Here is a 24,212-nt window from a genome sequence, read left to right as displayed (position 1 = left end):
TCTTTGAAGAACCTTTTGTGGAACATATTTTCTCTGAAAACAAAATTGAATCTTTACAGAAACAAGGGTGAAATTTCTCTTGTGAAGAGGCGATTAAAAACCTTGTTTAAAAACAAATTCTCTGGAATATTTGCAAATAATACACCTAATTCTGCTAATGAAGAGACACCATATTTTCTAAGCTGTATCTTTTTGTCAATCTTGAGTTTGTTTTCCATGATTATGATTTTTATTACTTCCTTAAAAAAGTTTGTTTCCTGTGAAATTTTTTAGAGAATAGCCAACAAATTTGATGTCTTTTCATCCAACTGTATTTTTTACAAGCTTTTTCTCCAAGGATTTTTTTGTAAGATCCTTAATCCCTTCTATTGAATAGATGTCTGATAGTCAAAAAGTCTCTGTTAAGCACAAAGTATCCCTAACATTTCAACTTTTCTTATGGCAGTCAGTGAGCCACTAACTTTTTTAGGTGATGATTACTATGACGATTTCATATTCATTTCTATTTTTAAAATAGTTTGCATTTTCCCAAAGCCCATTACAGAATATCAAATCAACTTTATATTAACTATTGGAAATACCTCTTTATTGAAACCAATTTTTAATTTTACTTCAATTTTTATTGGATCTATTTTTTTAATCAAATACTGGCCTTTGCAATTGAAGATTAAATCTCATCTGATTGATTTCAGGCTATTTTTTTAGGCTTTTCGTATTATTATATGATGTTTCCCTGCCATATATTCTCCCATATCTGAGAATTTAATTAATGTCATTAACAACCAACTGCAGAGCATTTATGAAGATGTTTAACACAGTAGAGTTCAAGTCTACTTTGATTGAAACAAAACACTTGTCACTCACTGCCGAAGACTTATAATATGCCTTTATATTTCTAATTTAGGTCCTCAGTAAGCTAGATACAACCTTTTATTATGACCTAAATAGTTCCCAAAGGGATTCTCAATATCTTAAAACATCAACAATTTTACCTTCATCAAAACTAAGGTTTTTTGGTTTTTTTTTGTTGTTGTTGTTGTTGTTTTTCTTTGCAAGAATAATGATCTTCCCCTAATGGTTTTATATAAATATAAATATATATAAAAATATTTTATTTAAATATATAAGTATTTATATAAATATATAAATTCATTTTTCTATATAAAAGGTTCATTTATAATGTTATTACTCATTCCCAAAAAGGCACATAGCTCCCAAAGTATACAAAATCATGTGTTTACTTACATGATTCAGTGTTAAAAATGATTTATGATGCATTTTACCTATGTGGTAAAACATTACATTTTTTTTTTTTTTTGGTGTCTAACCTCTGGATTATTTGTATTATCCAAGTTAGTTTTCTTGTAAAGTGGGTATGCTTTCTGAAAAGTATATACGTATGATTAAATTTTTAACCAGATTTACTAGATAAATTTTTCAAAATACATATTTTATACTATTTTGGATTTTAAAAAAAGGAAAGAGGGAGGAGCCTTTTGGGTTTTCCATATAAAGTATCATATCATCTGCAAAAAGAAAATTTGACTTCTTCTTTGCCAATTTGAATAGCTTTTATTTCCTTCTGTTGCTAGGACTTCTAATACTATGTTGAACAACAGTGGCAAGAGTGGACATCCTTGTTGTGTTCCTGATCTCAAAGGGAAGGCTGTCAGCTTTTCCCCATTGAGGATGATATTCGCTGTGGGCTTTTCATAAATAGATTTTATGAAGTTGAGGAATGTTCCCACTATCCCTATACTTTGAATCATTTTAATCAGGAACAGATGCTGTATCTTGTCAAATGCTTTTTCTGCATCAATTGAAGAGACCATGTGGTTCTTCTCTTTTCTCTTATTGATTTGTTCTATCACACTGATTGATTTGTGAATGTTGAATCACCCTTGCATCCTATGAATAAATCCCACCTGGTCATGGTGGATAATCTTTTTAATGTACTGTTGGATCATATTAGCTAGGATCTCATTGAGAATCTTGGCATCCATATTCATCAGGGATATTGGTTTGAAATTCTCCTTTTTGGTGGGGTTTTTGCCTGGTTTGGGGATCAGGGTAATGCTGGCTTCATAAAAAGATTCTGGAAGTTTTCCTTATGTTTCTGTTTTTTGAAACATCTTTAGGAGAATAGATATTATTTCTTCTTTGAATGTTTGATAGAATTCTCCAGGTAATCCGTCAGGCCCTGGGCTCTTGTTTTTTGGGAGGTTTTTGATCACTGCTTCAATCTTGTTATTAGATATTGGTCTGTTCAAGTTGTCAGTTTCTTCCTGATTCAGTTTTGGAAGTTTATAGGTTTCCAAGAATGCATCCATTTCATCTAGGTTGCTTAACTTATTGGCATATAACTGTTGATAATAATTTCTATTGATTATTTCTATGTCCTTGGTTTAGTCATGATCTCTCCCTTTCAATTCATAATTTTATTAATTTGGGCCTTCTCTCTTTTCTTTTGGATTAGTTTGGCCAATGATTTGTTGATCCTATTGATTCTTTCAGAAAACAAGCTTTGGGTTTCGTTGATGTGTTCTACTGTATCCCTAGTTTCAATCTCATTGATCTCTGCTCTAACCTTGATTATTTCCCTTCTTATATATGAGGTTTTCATAATTTGTTGTTGATTCTCTAGTTCTTTAAGGTGTAAAGAGAGCTGGTGTATTCTGGATTTTTCAATTTTTTTGACCCCCAAACTACTAGAACTCATATAGCAATTCAGTAATGCAGTAAGATACAAAATAAATGTACAGAAATCAGTTGCTTGCTTACACTCTAACAATGAAAAAATAGGGTAATTAGAGAATCGATTCCATTTACTATAACACCAAGAACCATAAGACACCTGGGAATAAGCCTAACCAAAGAGGTAAAGGATCTGTACTCGAAGAACTAAAGAGCACTCATGAAAGAAATTGAAGAAGACAGAAAAAGATGGAAGACCATTCCATGCTCATGTAACAGAAGAATAAACATTGTCAAAATGTCTTTACTGCCTAGTATTTTCAATGCCATCCCGATCAAAATTCCACTGGCATTTTTCAGAGAGCTGGAACAAATAATCCTAAAATTTGTTTGGAATTAGAGGAGACCCCAAATTGCTAGGGAAGTGTTGAAAAATAAAACCAAAGCTGGGAGTATCTCATTGCCTGATTTCAAGCTTTACTCCAAAGCTATGATCACCAAAACAGCATGGTACTGGCACAAAAACAGAAAAACAGACACACAGATCAGTGGAACAGAGAAAAGAGCCCTGATATGGACCTGCAACTCTATGGTCAACTAATATTTGACAAAGCAGGAAAAAATATACAGTAGAAAAAAGACACAGTGGGGAAAAAAGTGGTGCTGGAAAAATTGGACAGCTGTGTGTAGAAGAATGAAACTCGACTATTCTCTTACATCATGCACAAAGATAAACTAGAAATGGACAAATGACCTCAGTGAGAGGCAGGAATCTATCAAAGTCCTAGAGGAGAACATAGGCAGTATCCTCTTTGACATTAGCCACAGCAACTTCTTTAAAGATATGTCTCCAAAGGCAAATGAAAAAAGTGAAAATGAACTTTTGGGACTTCATCAAGATCAAAAGCTTCTGCACAGCAAAGGAAACAGTCAACAAAACAAAGAGGCAACCCACGGAATGGGCAAAGATATTCACAAATGTCACTACAAAGGGCTGATATCCAAGATCTATAAAGAACTCCTCAAACTCAACACACACAAAACAGATAATCACATCAAAAAATGGGCAAAAGACATGAACAGACACTTCTCCAAAGAAAACATACAAATGGCTAACAGACACATGAAAAAATTAGCCATTATGGAGATTCAAATCAAAACCACATTAATATATCACTTTACAACAGTTAGAATGGCCAAAATTAACAAGACACTAAACAGCAAGTATTGGAGAGGGTGTGGAGAAAGGGGAACTCTCTTACACTGTTGGTGGGAATGCAAGTTGGTGCAGGCACTTTGGAAACAGTGTGGAGATTCCTTAAGAAATTAAAAATAGAGTTACCCTATTTATTTGTCAGAGAGAGAGCGAGCGAGAGCGAGCACAGGCAGACAGAGTGGAAGGCAGAGTCAGAGGGAGAAGCAGGCTCCCCGCGGAGCAAGGCGCCCGATGTGGGACTCGATCCCAGGACGCTGGGATCATGACCTGAGCCGAAGGCAGCTGCTTAACCAACTGAGCCACCCAGGTCAGGAACACGGCAGGGATGTCCATTATCACCACTGCTATTCAACATAGTTCTAGAGGTCCTAGCCTCAGCAATCAGACAACAAAAGGAAATTAAAGGCATCCAAATCGGCAAAGAAGAAGTCAAATTATCACTCTTCACATGTGATATGATACTATATGTGGAAAACCCAAAAGACTCCACTCCAAAACTGCTAGAACTTATACAGGAATTCAGTAAAGTGTCAGGATATAAAATCAATGCACAGAAATCAGTTGCATTTCTCTACACCAACAGCAAGACAGAAGAAAGAGAAATTAAGGAGTCAATCCCATTTACAATTGCATCCAAAACCATAAGATACCTAGGAATAAACCTAACCAAAGAGACACAGAATCTATACTCAGAAAACTATAAAGTACTCATGAAAGAAATTGAGGAAGACACAAAGAAATGGAAAAATGTTCCATGCTCCTGGATGGGAAGAATAAATATTGTGAAAATGTCTATGCTACGTAAAGCAATCTACACATTTAACGCAATTCCTATCAAAGTACCATCCATCTTTATCAAAGAAATGGAACAAATAATGCTAAAATTTATATGGAACCAGAAAAGACCTCGAATAGCCAAAGGGATATTGAAAAAGAAAGCCAACGTTGGTGGCATCACAATTCCGGACTTCAAGCTCTATTACAAAGCTGTCATCATCAAGACAGCATGGTACTGGCACAAAAACAGACACATAGATCAATGGAACAGAATAGAGAGCCCACAAATAGACCCTCAAATCTATGGTCAGCTAATCTTCGACAAAGCAGGAAAGAATGTCCAATGGAAAAAAGACAGCCTCTTCAATAAATGGTGCTGGGAAAATTGGACAGCCACATGCAGAAAAATGAAATTGGACCATTTCCTTACACCACACACAAAAATAGACTCAAAATGGATGAAGGACCTCAATGTGCGAAAGGAATCCATCAAAATCCTTGAGGAGAACACAGGCAGCAACCTCTTCGACCTCTGCCGCAGCAACATCTTCCTTGGAACAACGCCAAAGGCAAGGGAAGCAAGGGAAAAAATGAACTATTGGGATTTCATCAAGATCAAAAGCTTTTGCACAGCAAAGGAAACAGTTAACAAAATCAAAAGACAACTGACAGAATGGGAGAAGATATTTGCAAACGACATATCAGATAAAGGACTAGTGTCCAGAATCTATAAAGAACTTAGCAAACTCAACACCCAGAGAACAAATAATCCAATCAAGAAATGGGCAGAGGACATGAGCAGACATTTCTGCAAAGAAGACATCCAGATGGCCAACAGACACATGAAAAAGTGCTCCATATCACTCGGCATCAGGGAAATACAAATCAAAACCACAATGCAATATCACCTCACACCAGTCAGAATGGCTAAAATCAACAAGTCAGGAAATGACAGATGCTGGCGAGGATGCGGAGAAAGGGGAACCCTCCTACACTGTTGGTGGGAATGCAAGCTGGTGCAGCCACTCTGGAAAACAGCATGGAGGTTCCTCAAAATGTTGAAAATAGAACTGCCCTATGACCCAGCAATTGCACTTTTGGGTATTTACCCTAAAGATACAAACGTAGTGATCCAAAGGGGCACGTGCACCCGAATGTTTATAGCAGCAATGTCCACAATAGCCAAACTATGGAAAGAACCTAGATGGCCATCAACAGATGAATGGATCAAGAAGATGTGGTATGTATACACAATGGAATACTATGCAGCCATCAAAAGAAATGAAATCTTGCCATTTGCGACAACATGGATGGAACTAGAGCGTATCATGCTTAGCGAAATAAGTCAAGCAGAGAAAGACAACTATCATATGATCTCCCTGATATGAGGAAGTGGTGATGCAACATGGGGGCTTAAGTGGGTAGGAGAAGAATCAATGAAAGAAGATGGGATTGGGAGGGAGACAAACCATAAGTGACTCTTAATCTCACAAAACAAACTGAGGGTTGCTGGGGGGAGGGGGTTGGGGAGAAGGGGGTGGGATTATGGACATTGGGGAGGGTATGTGCTTGGGTGAGTGCTGTGAAGTGTGTAAACCTGGTGATTCACAGACCTGTACCCCTGGGGATAAAAATATATGTTTATAAAAAATAAAAAATTAAAAAAAAAGTCAAAAAATAAAATAAAATAAAAATAAAATAAAATAAAAAATAAATAAATAGATAAATAAAAATAGAGTTACCCTATGACCCCACAATTGCACTACTAAGTATTTACCCCAAAGATACAGATGTAGTAAAAAGAAGGGTCACCTGTACCCCAATGTCCATAGCAGCAATGGCCACAGTCACCAAACTGTGGAAAGAACCAAGATGCCATTCAACAGATGAATAGATAAAGAAGATATGGTCCATATATACAATGGAGTATTATGCCTCCATCAGAAAGGATAAATACCCAACTTTTGTATCAACATGGACCATACTGGAAGAGATTTTATGCTGAGTGAAATAAGTCAAGCAGAGAGTGTCAATTATCATACAGTTCCACTTGTGGAGCATAAGGAATAATACAGAGGACATTGGGAGATGGAGAAGAGAAGGGAGTTGGGGGAAATCCGGAGGGGGAGAAAAACTATGAGAGACTTTGGACTCTGAGAAACAAATAGGGTTTTGGAGAGGGGGTTGAGCCTGGTGGTGGGTATTATGGAGGGCACGTATTGCATGGAGCACTGGGTGTTGTGCTAAAAATGAATTTTGGAAGACTGAAAAAAATTAAATTTAATATAAAATTAAAAAAAATAATGAGACCATAGAAACCAGAAAATTAAGGTCATTTTTTTTAATAACTGTACTTCAAAAAATTTGAACAAGTGCAATAATGTCCAAGGATTATAGAACTTTTAGAAAAATAAATCTGATCAATCTTATTTAATGGTCTTTTCTGACATTAATATATTTAGAATAACAAGGAGAATCCAAACTCATTTTTATATTTTAAATGTGCTTTCTATTGATTTATCCAGAAAAGAATTGAGGAAACTGGATAATATATTTAGTATTTCTCTAATTAAATGAGTGCCCAATTGTAAATGATTAACAATAACTCAATATCTATTTCACAGACCTTGCTTGACTGTTTTAAATGGATGTTAATTAAAGCTGTCCCAATGGCGGGGGGGGTGGGGATTGCAGTTGTATATTCAGGAATATTAAAAGAACATTTCATGTAGGAAACATAAGGTTATCTACTCTTTATTTGATATAGGGTAAGTAGAGTGCTGTGTTTAATCAGGGATCCATTATTAAAAGATATAGAGACTGTGGAGAGTTTAAACTAGAAGACAACAAAAATGAGTGAATGTTCTAGGAAAGATAAAGGTACGATGTATTTCAAGAAGCTGAAGAGAAATATAATGTCAGTGTTCAAGTATTTTTACAATAAAAGCATATGGTCAGGAATTAGAGAAACTTGTATGTGAATAATAGGTCCTACCCTTACTGTCTAGCTGACTTTGAATCTCTCCTGTATATAAAACTGGAATAGTAGCTACTATACTAGACTACTGTTGGGAATAAGGATGATATAAGTAAGGTGCCTAGAATAGTGTCAGACATATGTAAAATTTCCTCTGTTATTGATAGTCGGTGTTATTTCGACTGTTGGTATCAGAGACTCCTCATAAGCAATCACAAAACTGTGTTACAGAGGCCCTGTGGAATTCGTAATCATAGAGTGGCTTGTTACTAGGTCAGTAGTACGATTGGTGAAGGTTGGAAAACTAAAGGAAGAGTCTGCTTGACCATAAAGGACACTGGATCAGTCAGTCTTTACAGAACATACTAATACATGGATAAATTTGGCAGAATTCAAGTTTTGCTGAATACAATGAGGTACAACATCAGTTTCTGTTTTTTATCTTTCCTTACCCTCTCCTTCCTCTCCTGCTTCTTTCCTTTCTTCTTTCCTTTCTTTCTTAGAAATGTTTCTAAATATAGCTGTATACCTCTGCAGGGGATTTAATCATCAGATCTGATTTTGCCATATGCCTTTCCTCAGAAGTATGGTGAAGGGTAATAATGTATGGAAGAGAAGGAATCAGGCATTGGTTAGATTTTGTTTCTTCTTGGTTTAAAAAGAGCAAGTAAGGGAGTGGAGTATCTGGGTGGCTCAGTTGGTTAAGCAGCTGCCTTTGACTCAGGTCATGATCCCAGGGTGCTAGGCTAGAGCCCTGCATCATTGGGCTCCCTACTTAGTGGGGAGCCTGCTTCTCCCTCCCCTCTACTGCTCCCCCTGCTTGTATTTTCTGTCTCTCTATCAAATAGATAAATAATAAATCTTTTTTAAAGAAAGCAGTTAAGAGGTACTATGAATTAAAATATTGTATCTTAATGTATGTTAAAATGTCAACCAAAATATAGGTATAGTATTATTTAGTGTAAGGTTTTTCAAATAGGAGTTTTCTTTTTTTCTTTTTTTTTTTTTATGGATTGCTGTAATCTCAATGTTTGCTTAGGTAGTCTTGTTATACACCAGAAGAAATAATATTTTTTTATTTTGCATTATTTCCCCAACTGTGCCTGTGCCAAGAGTATTGGCTTAAAGTAATTTTTGTTAATGTTGTATTTCACTACTCTTGAGGAAGATTAATTTCTCTGAGTCCCTTGTGTTGTCTGTGTAGATACATATAACTTTCATATAATTGTATAGAGTTAATCCTTTCCTATGACTTCATAAAGCATTTTATAAGAAAACAGAAAATAAAACTTTGTAAACAACAGAAATAAAATAGCTCATGTACAGGATGAAGAAAATTAATCTTCATTGCATGTCTAGGATTTCCTTCAAAATAGCACATTTTTAGATTTAATATGCACAGATTTTGTCTATATGGGTTTATTCAAAGGTCAAAAGTATATGGTATAGAGACATGAAGAGGTGGGGTCAGTGTGAGAAAATGAGTAAGCCTTGTTAGCTACCCAGCCCTCCTCCCTCTAGTGTCTGCTAAATTATCCAAGAGCTCAGTCTTTTATGATTCTATACCTCACTGAAATTAATTAATTAATTAATTAAATGGAAAACGTACACCAAACACAAATATACACATACAGGCTCACTATATACCAGGCACAGAGATAGATAGGTAGACAGACAGACAGACAGACGATTAATAGAATCTCATTTAAACCTCTCAATAACTGAGAGATAAGAAAGCTGAAGGAAAGGGCACAAGGCCACATAGTTACAAGTCAACAGTCATGATGGAAAACAAAGTAGCCTGCTAAAGTCAGTTGTTTAACCATTATGCCTCTCTTGGCTTCAACACGGGATTGGAAGTTTCAGAAACCGGAGGATTCAAGAGAATTACAGACGCCATCCCTGTGCATATTGGTTGCCCTGTACTTCTTTCTTTTCTTTTCTTTTCTTTTTTTTAAGATTTTATTCGTTTATTTGATAGACAGAGATCACAAGTAGACAGAGAGGCAGGCAGAGAGGGCGGGGGGGGGGGGGCGGGAGAGTAGGTTCCCTGCTGAGCAGAGAGCCTGGTGATACAGGGCTCTATCCCAGGAGCCTGGGATCATGACCTGAGCCGAAAGCAGAGGCTTTAACCCACTGAGCCACTTACTTCTTGAAGTGGTTAGGCTGGGGTACTGGAAGAGGGGATAACCAGAGCGGTTTCCTTAGTCAATCACCCTCTTTTATTAGAGCCATGGAATTTCACACATAAAAGGGGTGAGGTAAGAGTGAAAAAAAAGGCTAACAAGGAAGCACAGGTTGTTGGTTAATAATAACAACAAATGCTATTTATTTATTTTTTAAAGATTTTATTTATTTATTTGACAGAGAGCGATCACAAGTAGGCAGAGAGGCAGGCAGAGAGAGAGGAGGAAGCAGGCTCCTTGCTGAGCAGAGAGCCCGATGCGGGACTCAATCCCAGGATCCTGAGATCATGACCCGAGCTGAAGGCAGCGGCTTAACCCACTGAGCCACCCAGGCGCCCCACAAATGCTATTTATTAAATAGCAGGTACTATGCAGGTACTATGGCAACTTTTTTTTTTTTTTTTAATGTTGTAGATTTCACAAATGGTCAAAAGTCTCTACTGTTCCCCTCTCTTCTTGCCCCTTGGCAATGTGACTTTTTATCGTTCTTCCCATTAAGAGATAGAATCTTTTTTTGAATCCTTGAATCTTGGCAGCCCTTCTGACTTGTTTTGATGAATAGAATATGGCAGAGGCAACATTATGAAAGTTCTGACTTTTGGTTTCAGGAAGACAAAGGGCATTTATTTGTTCTCTGTCTTGAACCTCTGCCTACCACAAAAAAATGTTGATGGAAATGCAGAGCTCTGTTACCCTCATTGCCCTAGCTGGCATTTAGCCAACTACCAGTCAGAAACCAGGAGAAATTCTTGCTGAAACCAGCCAAACCTGGCCCAAAACAGTTTCCCGGCTATTCCACAAACTTATGAGCAAAAAGAAATAAGCTGCTAAGTTTGCATGTTTTCTTAAGCATCAGGAGATAAGTGTTACATATATATTGTCTTCTAAAATTTTTAAACAACACAATTTCCTAGGTATTTTTAACATTTCAGAGATAACAAAGCTCTATGATGGTAACATAGTAATGGAAGGAGCCAGTATTTACTCTTAAGTTTGTATGACATATGCCTAGGTCTTATCTTGCTCAGAAGGGAACAAGTTAAGTAATTGCCAGTTAATGAAGATCTAGAAACAAAATTTTCTTCACTTCTAATCCAAATCTCTAAACCATGAATCAAGACAAGTTTAATGAAGCCAATTCCAGTATCCATGGAGGAGACATCACAGTCCAACACAGCCAGTTTATGTGTTAAACATTATAAGAGAAAGGCCAAAATCCAAGACGAAGCAAAATTCATTCGTTTATTCAGTAAACATTTATTAAGTGCCTGCCATATACTAGACCCTGCACTTGGTGTTATTATGCAATTAATATAAGAAGAATCTATGACTTCAGGAACAACTCTAAGCTGAATAAGGAGAGCAAGGCAAGTTATTCATAATGATGCTGAGCAATTGGAAAGGTCCTCGTTTAAATGCGATCCTTATAACTGCAGTGAGAGTGCTATAGATCTAAAGGGAAATGCACATAAAGTTCTAAAACAATTTGCCAAAATAGTTAAGCATATTAAGAATGGGGCTTGGAACCTAATTTCTTCAGTTCACTCTGCAGAGAACACAGGATAAATTTGGTGCAATCGCTTTATCACACGAGGTCTGGTGCAGCCCTAAGCCCAAGTCAGACACTATAAGATCGACCTAGCTTTCTATACTGTGGGAGACAGAATAGGGAATCACATCAAGTACCGACATGCTAGAGCCACCCACTCAAAATGACATTTGCCATTTGTTTTGTATGCAGCTTTGCTTTCTTCTCCATTGCCTCCAGCTCATAAAAACACTGGTTTCTTCCAGAAAGATTCTCTCTGTGGAGAATTCTAGGCTTGACCAACCATGGAGAAATAAATTTTCTTTTCTCTCACAGTGTATAATTTTCTCTTTCTAACTCCTGAGAAGGAACCATTGAGAGGAGTTAATGGTATTTGCCTTTAGAAAACAATAGGGTCTGACTCAGAATTTTACAAGATCTATTTTATTTTCCCATTACAAAGAAAAGTTCCAATACCTTTTCACTGACAGATGCAGGGAATACTTTGAATACTTTCCTCAGGTTACTAAAAGTAGTTCCACTGTATTTTACTTAAATTGATATTACTGTGAATAAATACATAGTAAACAATAAAAATTCTGTTTTCTGATGATCTCAAAGACAGTAACCTACATTGAGGAAAATACATAATTTCTCCTTATTGGTTGAAATAATAAATATATATTCCCTCTGTATCCCATCTCTGGATCTGTTTTTCATGATGCTTTTATCTCCATGTGTGACCTGAGAGCCCAAGGAAAAACTGGTTCTCTCCACTTTGACTTTATAGATATATAGAGACTCACCTATTTAATACCACTCTATGTTTTAAACATATTGTTTATAGTTCAGACCACTCAGTCAAAGCCAACCACTTAAGGATAGAAGGAAATGCAGTTCCAGATACGATGGACTTCTTTGACTGAAATTTTCCATGTAGTAATTGCAATGCACTTAACCCCTGAGTTTTAGAAGAAGCCATTCCATTTTGCCTAACTGGGCGTTGGCTTTGTAATTTATTAAAGCTGTTCTTTTCTCTGCATCGCTTGCGTGGTGTGCAGTGTTAAAGAGTTAGACCTAATCCCCACTGACTTGTTAACCCCCTTATCCTCAGTCCAGTTCAACAAATCTTTATTGAAAATCTACCAAGTATTGTTATTTGATGTTTTATTATGGTTTATAGGTGACCTGAATGAAACTTCACAAGGAGAATGTGATGTCTATTTGCAGTTCCAGATTGTATAGACATCAGAGCTGACCCTCACTCTGTGGGCCTTTAATTTGGTTTGACACACGAGGTCACATCAGCTAGTGCCTTAGAGGACTTCTTTCTGTAAAGTTCATCATTTACCCACATACTCCTGAGCAAGAAAAATCCAGAGACAACTTTCCTTTCAGCTTTGTATCTCTGATGAAGAGCTTTCAGATATATGGCACAAGTGGTGTGTCACTTTGATCGCCTGGTTGTCAGTTCCTAGTGCTATGTTGACTCTGTCCCTGGTATCACCATTCTTCCAGACTATCTTTTACTCTTCCCTCTCATTCAAACCTAGTATTCAGGCTGTCACTGTATCCTGTCATTTCCTCCTCTGAACTGTCTTCCACAGCCTGCCCTCCCCTCCTTTCCCATTACCACCACACTAATCTAAATGTGTCATTACTGCAAGGGTGCTCAGTTGATTTTCTCACTCTAGTCTCTACTATCTCTAATCCGTCTTGGATATTTATACCAGTCCAGCATTTCTAAAGCACTAATTTCCCTCTGTTATTCCCTGTTTGATAACCTGGAATTGTTCCCTTTTACCTTTTTTTTTTTTTTTTAACACATTCTAATGGGCACATCTCAGTCCCTTCATAACAGGGCTCTGACTTGTAGCATGCCCCACTTAGAAATACCATGCTTATCCCTGCCACATCATTTTTCTCATGTTTTCTCCTAACCCCAGATTCCGTTGGCTTCCTTTCTCTTATAATGTGCTCAGAGACCAATCCAAGTTTGACTTTGCCCAACGTCTCCCCTAACCACTTCAGCTCATCCTCATGTCCTTTGTTTCTGTAAGTAATACTAGCTAATACTGTGCTGCAGTACCTCTCACAATGTGCTGTGATGTCTGTTCACACGATTATGTCTCACACTCAATTATGAGCCCTCTGATGACAGAACACAAACTCTCATGTTCCACCTTGTAACCCTGTGTGCTCGGAAGTGTTTGACTCATAGTGAGTTCTCAGTGAAAATTTCTCAAAGTGTTTAATGTATCTCTTCTCGAAATTTTCAATTCCAAACAAGAATAGAAGTTTAGCAATATGCCAGGTATCTAAAGATGAGGAATGTATTAACTAACATCCATGGGCCCAGATAAAGGAGTTTGCATGGACTCAAGCAATCTTTTATCTGTAACTGTTTTTTTTTTCTTTTTAAAGCTTTTTAGAGGTGGAAATCCCATCATATGAGCCTGTTGACCCCTTGATAGTATCAAGCACGGTGCTAATAACTGAGAACCTGGTGATTTGAAAGTTTAGGTTTCTAGAACACACAATTTCCAGTGTCTATCACGGCAACAAGGCTGAACTAAACCATTTCAAGTGACAGAATACTGATTTTCTGTTTACAGGAAAAAAATACATCACTGTGTGTTTATATACACACCTATCAAATATATATATATATATATATATATATATATACACACACACACATATATATATATGCCTATTTTATATCTATACATACCTCATACATATATGTGTATATATGGAAATGTTTTCTACTTTAACAGGTTGAAGTGTCTTCAGAACTCCTAGATCCAGATAATGTTAAGAGTACACAAACTGTCCCTGCAACTATCGTGTAATCTTAAAGGCAGACAATTTGGCTTATAAAATTATGTTTTCCCATAGCATGGAGCATTCTGCACAAAGTAAATACTAAGCAAATATTTGCTGAGTGAGCAACTGAATTAAAAGAAGTAAGAGCTAAACGTAGTGACCCAAGAGGAATATATCAATATGGAATAAGGTAGAGAATGATCCTAATGGAATGGTGTTTCAGACCTTCCCATATAAACATTTCCCATCTCCCTTTGTGTTTTCTCTCCCATTGGTTTACATACTGTCCATGGATGTTTTAGTGTTATAATAAGCAGAATAAAATAGTTGCAACAGGCACTATCTGGCCCTCAAAACCAAAAAATATTCACTATCAGCCCTTTTACAGAAGTCGTTTTTCCACTCTTGATCTTATAGCAATGTCTGACACCCAACAGATATTCAGTAAATGCTATTTGAATAAGTGAAATAATAAATACAGGAGTCATAAATAAAACTCAGAGAACACCCCACTATACCTTCACAGGTCCTTTGTGTATTTTGTGTCTTGAAATATTTGCAGACCCTGAAATAGATGTTCAGTCATTTTCCCTGATCTATAGGAGGCCCACAGTCCTGTGAAAGAGAATTGGAGTTTAACTTAAAGTTAGGGTTGATTTTGGGGCACCTGGGCAGCTCAGTGGGTTAAGCCTCTGCCTTTAGCTCAGGTCATGGTCTCAGGGTCCTGGGATCAAGCCCCTCATCTGCAGAGAGTCTGCTTCCCCCTCTCTCTCTGCCTGTCTCTGTGCCTACTAGTGCTCCCTCTCTCTGTCAAATAAATAAATAAAATATTTTTTAAAAATAGGGTTAATTTATATAAACCTTTTTTTATTGGCTGATATCTTGAAGAAAGCTTAGGCTAGAGGGAAAGTTACATAAGGTTCCTGAAAGAAAATCACTATTGAGTAAAGAGATCTGGTCGTGTTGGGTAGGCTGCATGGGGACCTACTTGGGGAGACTGATTACTCTGGGCAATGAAAGGCAGTGTCATTTCCCTAACCCTACCAATTTTGGAAGGATTGTGCTACAATATCAAGAAAAGAACAAGACGGGGCTCCTGGGTGGCTCAGTGGGTTGAGTCTCTGCCTTCGGCTCCAGTCATGATCCCAGCGTCCTGGGATCGAGCCCCGCATCTGACTCTGCTCGGCAGAGAGCCTGCTTCCCCCCTCATTCTGCCTGCCTCTCTCTCTGCCTACTTGTGATCTCTGTCAGGTAAATAAATTAAAAAATCAAAAAAAGAAAGAAAGAAAGAAAAACAGAAATGTTAAAGGGAACAGAGGTTTTCTCCCTGTGGCTGAAGAGGGAGGAAATATTTGTGTCTTAGTCCATTCAGGCTCATATAACTGACATAGGCTAGGTGGCTTATAAACAGCAGAAATTTTTTTCTCACAGTTCCAGAAGCCGGACACCTCAGCATGGTTAGATTCTGGTGAGAACTCTGTTTCTGGTGTGTAGACAGCTATCTTTCTTATATCCTCACATGGCAAACAGCAAAGAAAGAGAGGAACCAAACTCTCTCTTGTTTCTTCTTAGAAGGGCACCAATCCTGTTCATGAGGGCTATATTTTCATAAACTAATTATCTCCAAATGGCCCAGCTCCCTAAAATCATCCTGTTGGAGATTATGATTTGAAGAGGTGCATTTTGGGAGATACAAACATTTGGTCCCTAACACTTTGGTGATTACTATTTTGGTGGAAATGAGCTCCTAATGAAGGGTCAAATCACAGAGGTCAAGAGATCACAAGGTGTTTGGAATCTTAGAATCCAGAGCTGTGTATTGCAGAGCTGCAGGCAGTGGCTGTGGTTATATATCAGAATCCCCTGCCAGAAATAATTGGAGTGTGGTATCTCTGAAAAAGACTAGCTGTCTGCCTCATCAAGTTGATAGGAGCTTATTGCATTGAGATTTGGAGTATTGCTGGAAATGTAACAGAGTCTTACTTGCTGGTTGGTGATGCCAGAGATATGCTGGATTCAATATCTGTTCAACTTCAAAAGAAATAATTTCTGTTTAATTTTTCATAGAAAAGGAACTGAAAGGAACTTATACCATGACAAAAAAAGGGGGGGGGGTTAATTCTAATTGATTTCAGTTTGATTTTACATAATAGCTAAATCCAGACAAACTCCCATATCCTCCAAACTCAGGAATCATTACAAAAAAAAAAAAAAAAGTACACTGAAAGCTTGTTTCCAACTTAATTTGGATTCAGACTTCAGGTGATAGCAATAGACTGTGAGATGAGAAAAGAGGGCTAACCCATATGTTAGACAATTTCCAAATGTGATCATTTCCCTCCTCCCTTTCAGAGGATGGAACCTTCCCTGAAACCGATACACGGGCCCTGGACTCACCTCACTGCTTCAGTAGTCTTCATTGTGCATTGATGGGGAGGCGAACATAAGCCAAACCTTTTTTCCTTGAAGGAGCACAGCTCACATTCAGGCAATAAATAATGACACAGGATCAGAACAAACAGCATCTCCTATGGAGACTGGGACAGCAGGTGGACTTTGCTAGAAAGTTAGAAACTTGAGAGTTTGGTCTCTGATGGCAATAGGCATAGGTTACTGGGAAACAGGAAGCAATGTGGACTTGCATCCCACAGACATGACCAACATATGCATTAGAAAAGTGAAAAGACAGAGTGGACTTGTGGGGAGCTGTGTGGATTGTACAGGTGAATAGATAAAATTACATAAATAAATAAGATAAAGAAAGGAGTGAAAACCTATCTTTTGTAGTGAGAGAAAAAGAAAAGGTCAAAAGTCCATGTAACAACAACACGGTGTGTTTCTAAATTGTGCCCTTGAGGACCCAAAATACAACTGCCCTTTTTTCTTTATTATGTCCCTTTTCTTCGTTTTCCAACCCTACGCTGCTTTCCTTATGAAGGGGTAAAAAACAGAATTCAGAGCTACAGTAATATTTTAATCATTTATTGAACACTAATAAAAAGCAGAGAAGTACATGCACACAAACATGTAATCTTGCTTTGAAATTCAGTGTAGTTGGAGAGTAAGAGAGGTAAATAATTTAATACAGAGTAATAACAACCGATTAGCTAGTCCATGCCAGTTGCCCCAAAATATTTAGTCCATGTCTTTATTAGAGTACTTATTACACAGTATATTAATGGTATAATTCCATGATTTGAGTACTCCTCTGGCTTTAAAAGCAATTGCTGCTGTTTATGTGATTCTGAGATTTCAGATGTGTTAGAAAGGAATTAAATTCTAACAGAAACTGTTAGAAATGGAGTATTTATTTACTGAACTTTTGACCTGACTCTACATTTGGCTCCACATTTTTTTTTTCTCTTTTTTACATATTTAGAGTTGACGTGGAATTTTTTTTTTTTTTTTTTTTTTTTTAATCTGGGTCAGTTAAGGCAAAAATCTTGAAGACATTATACTGGCTTTTGGCTTTGTTTGGATTTGTTTTAATGCATACTGATATCTTGGTATAGTTCTATAACAATTCTGATCCAAGGAGGAAGCTTTCTTTTTGGAAAAACAAAAAAGTGCAAATTCTGTATTGCTCGTTTTTTCTTCAGATAGTTAACTTTGGAAGCAAGCATTTTAGAGAAGTGTTCTGTGTTATCACTTGCTTTTTAATTTCTGTCTTTTCTGGATGAGAAATTGAGAACAGTATACACACACAAACACACACAGACGCACACACATATGTATGTATATACACACACATATATATATTGTATATGTATGTATGTATATGTATGTACGTATATGTATATGACAAAAGGGTTCAGAAGTACTGGTGCTAGTTATCCCTTTCTGCTGGCATTTACCATGAAAACACAGAGGCACAAACCGATGGGGAAAATCTATGGCATCCAAAATTGAAGATTGATTATCTATAGTCTTTCATCCTCTTGACTGATTGAACAGGACCGCATTAAAAAATAAATGTTGGGAAGAGACATAGACCCTTCAGTTTACTTGAAAAATGGAAAGATAGTCACTCTTATGAGAATTTTCAGCAGCCTATCAAACTTTACCCATCAAAGTTAAAGTTGGGATGGTTTCTATCGCTCAGTAGTAAAAAGCTTTATGTACTTCTCAAGGAAAAGAAAAAAAAAAAACTTTTCCTTTTCTTCTCCATTCTGCTTCCTGAATAAATAAAACAGGAAACAAAAAAATAAGAACTTTAAAAAAACTTTTCTATACAATTATTGGATATCTACTGAGTAGTCATACCAAGCTGGATGTCACCATTAGTCTCATGTTTTTGGAAACCACTGTCAAAAGAGGAAAGCCAAGAGTGGAAACTGCTGTGAACAAAAGTGTAAGCTTAAAAGCAGTAGATTGCTAAAAGCCCTATTAGTAAAAGTTAGTTGTTTTCACCTTTCTTCACTAAAAGAATGTTTACTGTCATTATTAATAAAATGTTACTTATAGACAAATCTCCATTTAGTTTAATGGATGTTCCTTTTACCTTTGGCATTATCTCTCGGCCTCGCTGATGCATTAAAAAATATTCCATGAAGAGAATCATTTTATTTTAATATTGTAGAAATACAGTTATGTAGGTAACTAGCTAACCCTGTCCTTATCAATAAGCAGAAAAATCTAACCACTCGAAAAGAATTCTCCTTTTTGGTCTATGTTCTTTTAACACAGATGCACAACAGAGGACTCTTATGAGGTTGAAACCGAGACATTATACATTACTCTTCACAAAGAAAAGGCAGCAGGGCTGGAGTTGGTGGAGGTTGGGGGGTGGATGGTGAGCAGGAGGTGTTGTCTTTTTTCTTTATTTCCACAGGCTCACCTAAGATCTTAAGGGAGTGAAAATCTACTTATCCCCATTGTTAGAAAGTATAGGTCATGTGGATTACAAATTACTCAGGTACAGGAAGGAAGGCCCATATAAGCCAGGAGCTATAGCTGATTTGTAAACAACAAAGCAAAACAAACAAACAAAAAATCAGAAGCAAAAAGAATCTCAAATGCATAAAACCGATGTTTTCATCAAAAAAGAAGAGAGAGTAGATTTAGTGAGTTGAATGACTAGTAGGTAGAGTAATGGTTACTGTGGTAGGAAACGTAAACTTTATGCTGATAATCGAAAATAGCGTTATGGGAGTGCTGATGGAGCAGAGACATACAGATATATAGACGAAAAAATGAAGTGAGACACACAGAAAGAGAGAATATGCTTAATAGTGTATTTTTTTTAGTGTATGCATGAAAAGAAAGGAAAAGAGAGCTGAGAACCCAGAAACAAAGACCCAACAATTTTAGACAGGAGTATCAGACTGGAATCAGGGAACTGCAAAGGAAGCCAGAGGGCATCCATGAGACCTTCCACTGGGGAAGCAAACCACTTGACAGAAACACACCTTCCTCCACCTATCACTTCGGTACTTGATGAAAATGGAGAATGTCAAGATCTGGACAACATTTCAATCTACAAAAATGCTATCAGTCAGAAGAAAAAAAAAGGTGAAATAAAGTAAGAAAAAAGTTTGGAAGAGTGTCTCAAGTTTATTTTTAAACAGGAGTAAAAGAGATCTATCAAGATACTAGCGTTAAGTACTCTGATTTGTTTAGCTCCTGCTTCATAATATTTTCACATTTTATCCTTTCTTCTGATGTGTATTGACTGTTTTTTATGAGTTTGGCAGGCTGGTAACCATTTTACATGCATTATCATATTTTATCCTCTTCATAGCCCTATGGGATGACTATTAGAATTACCCTCAATTTATAAATGAAGAACCTGAGATTTAGAGGGAGTGTGTAACTTGCCCATAGATAGTAAGTGGGAATTAGGATCCATTATCTGGTCTTCTTTATTTTAAAGTCTATCTCTCAACTTTGAGTCTGTATTGCCTTTTTATAATCTAACAAAGATTAGTAGTATAACAAAACCTGTCAGATACTTGGAGCACGATCCAGTGGTTCATTTGTGAATCAGAATCATATTTCTAGGCCTTATGCCAGATTTTCCAAATTAAAAAGTATGTAAATGATGTAAAAGCATGTGTTCTGGTAGGTTTTTTTTTTTTTTAAGATTTTATTTATTTATTTTAGAGAGATAAAGAGCAGGTGTGAGCTAAGGGGAGGAACACAGAGGGAGGGACAGGCAGATTTTGTACTGAGCATGGAGCCTGATGCAAGGCTTGATCCCAGGATCATGAGATCGTGATCTGGATTGAAATCAAGAGTGAGATGCTTAACTGACTGAGCCACCCAGGTGCCCTGCATGTGTCATTTTTCTAAAAATTACACTGGTGACTTATAAAATACCAAGAGAAAACTAGGGTGCTATATATATGACTGTTTTCTGCGGGATATTTAAACCATGCCTAAGTTCTATGCAGTTTAATATGAAAAGAAGCTCAGCCTTAGTAATCATCTAAGAAATGAAAGTTAAAACAATGGGATAGTGTTTTATACTCACCAGAATAAATAAAATAAAAAAGTAATAATACCAAGTGTTAGTGAAGATGTGGAGCCTCTAGAACTTCTGGTGAGAGTATGAAATAGTACAACCAAAAACCAAGCAAACAAACAAACAAAATCCCCCAAAATCAAAAACAACATAAAAACGACAGAAAAGAAATAGTACCACCATTTTGGAGAACAGCTTGGCAGTTTCTTATAAAGTGAAGCATATCTACACTGTAATGCAGAAATTCCACATCTACCTACAGACCCAAGAGAAATGACAATCCATGTGCAAATGACTTGTACTGAATGTCCATAGCAACTGAACTCATAAAAGTCAAAAACTGAAAATAACCCAAATACTCATAAACAGGAAAATAAAGTGTTGGCATATTCATGTGCTGGAATACTGCTCAGAAATGATAGAGAACAAACAAGTGACGCGTGCATCATGGGCAAATATGATAGACATAGTGTGCAAAAGAAGCCAGATAATCCTACATATAAGCTCAAGAACAGGCCAAACTAATGTACGGTAATGGAAGTCAGAAAAATCTTCTTTTGTATGTGAAGGGGGCTAGGGACAGATTGGAAAAGGGCATGATCAAATATTCTGGGCTGATGGAAATATTCTATATCTTGTTTTGGATGATGGATCTCACAGCTATAAAAATTCATTGTTTTGAACATTTAATATCTGTGTATATAAATTATTGCTTACTTTAATTAAAAAATACATATGTACTTTCTAGTGCCACCTCCTTCCGCCATTGACAGAAGGGAAAACTGAGGCTCAAGGAGGATAGCTAAGATTGTATGGCTCTGAAGTTAGAGAACTTACATCAGAATCCAGTTCTTTTTATTTCCAATAACTCTTATCTTTTTTTTCCCAATAACTCTTATATAATGATAAATCTCTCCTAGATATCTATATAATTACCAAAAACATGCACCAAACAGACAGCAACATTTTTTTTTTCAATAATAAAAGTGTTGAGATGAGAAAATTGCAAGGGGTTAAGCATCAAAATTAACTAGTTTGGGTGCTTTTCTGAACAGATGCCCATCACCACCAACTCTGAAACTACCTTTGTGCAGATGACGCGAGCCTTTATGTCCAAGAGAGCTGGTTGTTTTTTCTTGAGTGCCACAACCTATTCCTCCAGAAACAACCAGGGAAGATGACTTGGTGCCTTTCTCAGGATTACATTTTATGTTAAAGGGGTCCCCCCTCCACTGGTTAATGTACTGAATAGAGCCCATTCCATTTCATCAAACCACTTCTGTAGATATTCACAAAAGATCAGCTTCTGTGTACTTCAGTCAGACGTGCGGTTAGGAAAGTGCCATAAAACCTGTGTGATCACCACCTGCATGTAAAAAATGCCAGCAATAACTTACCAAAATATTTCCAGTGAAAATATGACTTTGACCCAGATGGCAAAATAGGCTGCGTTGGCCATAAATCTGCAGGCAGTAAATGGGCAGGTGGTAAATCTGCTATCATTGCTACTGTTTTTTCAACACTTTATCTGTACAGGCTTTTCCTAAGGAAATAAAAATTCTGGAAATATGGAAGAAGAAAGAAAACACTGAGTAGAAACTCCAGTGGGAGGCTGTAACTTTCTTGAAATTTAGGAAACCCATCCTAAGATATAGGCTCAGGTCTGAGACTAGGAAGTAGAAAAAAAAAAAAAAGTGTTCAGAGAATGGAAGATAAAATATACCAAAAGCCTCAAGTTCATTTCCTGTAAGTTTGGCAACAAGGATCACCCTGGAAATGCAAAGTCTGTTGTCTTCTTTACAGAGAAAAGTAAACATTCCTTAAACATTTAATGTTTATTTATCTCCCAACCTCTATCCCATATCAAAATTCCTTCTACCCAGAATGAGGGAAAGGGTGAACAGGGTTACCATGGAGATAGTGAAATAAACTACAGTCAATTCAGGAATAATTTGTGATCATCTTGTTTAAGTTTCAGGGCAAGATTGTACCCTATTAAGTGGGGATTTGGTTTTCATCAGAAGAAAATGGATTTGTTCACTGTTCATCATCCGATAAAAAGGAGTTTAATCCTTGGGCAAGAAGTGATGAAGAAATCTGGACTCTGGAGAGAAACACCTCCATTACTCTTTAAACCTGGGATATTAGAGCCTGTACCTGAAAGATGCATTCCATTGGTCAGGGGGGCATTCATGTCTATATAGACTTAGATTAAGATCTATTTAGGGCGCCTGGGTGGCTCAGTGGGTTAAAGCCTCTGCCTTCGGCTCAGGTCATGATCCCAGGGTCCTGGGATCGAGTCCCGCATCAGGCTCTCTGCTCAGCAGGGAGCCTGCTTCCCTCTCTCTCCCTCTGCCTGTCTCTCTGCCTACTTGCGATCTCTGTCTTTCAAATAAATAAAATCTTTAAAAAAAAAAAATAAATAAATTAAAAAAAAAAAAGATCTATTTATTCCACCCCCTTGATTCTTGGACCTCTGTATTCTCCTAGTCAGGGACACAGCACCATATAGGTTTTGATTCAGTGCATATTCTGAGTCCTGGAGAATGGTACCCCCTCTTTGCAGAATCGTACCTGCAACTTGGCATTTAAGCCATGCCTTCAGCAGGCTATTGTGACACATCATAAGGCACCAGTCTGGGTGAATTGTGTGATACAATCAGTGGATCACCCCGTTATGGGTACATTCATGCACCTCCTTTACTGTAAAAGGAGAACTCTGGTCAGTGGGATTCCATGCCAGTGGTTCAAGTACATTGTGAGTCTTTGAATACTGAAAAAAGAAAGGAAAAGAAAGCCCATATGAGTGATAGATGCCTATTCCTATGAAAACAAAACACTTGTCTTTCCAGGATGCAAGGGAAATTATGTAGTCAACTTGCCATTAAGTGGTTAGTCTCCTTAAGAACTGATGCCATATCCGGCTTTGGTTTCTGCTCTGGGCAGCTGGACCCTTAGTAGCAACAGTAGCTAGATCAACCTTGGTATGTAGGAGCTGATGTTGTTGGACCCATGTGTTGTATTTGCTATCATGGCTACTATGTTTATGTGTCCATTGTGCCAGCACAAATGTGGCCAATGATCAGAGTCATTTTATCTTCTTGGCCAGATCATTTTATCTACTTTTTTTTTTTTTCTTAAGTACTTCTTCCATTATGGATTTCCTCCAGTGATTATCAACATGTAATACAAAAATCTTGCCACTTTGTCCCCACTCCCAAGCCATCCACTTGCTCCTCCCACATTACTTCCTGCCTGTAATATTCCAAACTTTGACTTGCAGGCCATTTGCATAGGCTACCTCTTAAATGTTTTCCTCTTTCCACAGGAAGTAGATGGTCAGTTTCACTGCCTGAAGCTCTCACTCATTGAGAGAATTTCCCTCACCACTATTTTTTAAGGGTATCCTGAGTACCCTAAGTCTATAGTGCAGTCACTGTGTTTTTTTGACTCATATACAAAGGGAATCCTTCTGTAAACCGAACTGGGACTATTTCCCCACTATCAATTGGTCATACCCCATCCCCATGTGGACTATATGT

General features: G+C 37.2%; 1 protein-coding gene across 1 annotated transcript in view; it reads left to right on the top strand.

Moving 5' to 3' along the window:
* NEGR1 (neuronal growth regulator 1) overlaps positions 1 to 24,212 on the top strand; it is an 859,960-nt gene that overhangs the window by 442,055 nt on the left and 393,693 nt on the right. The window lies entirely within an intron of this gene.

Source organism: Mustela lutreola, chromosome 10 (assembly GCF_030435805.1).
Source record: "Mustela lutreola isolate mMusLut2 chromosome 10, mMusLut2.pri, whole genome shotgun sequence".
Classification (NCBI taxonomy): Eukaryota; Metazoa; Chordata; class Mammalia; order Carnivora; family Mustelidae; genus Mustela; species Mustela lutreola.
Note: the sequence above shows the minus strand (reverse complement) of the source record. Positions and strands in the feature narration are given on the sequence as shown.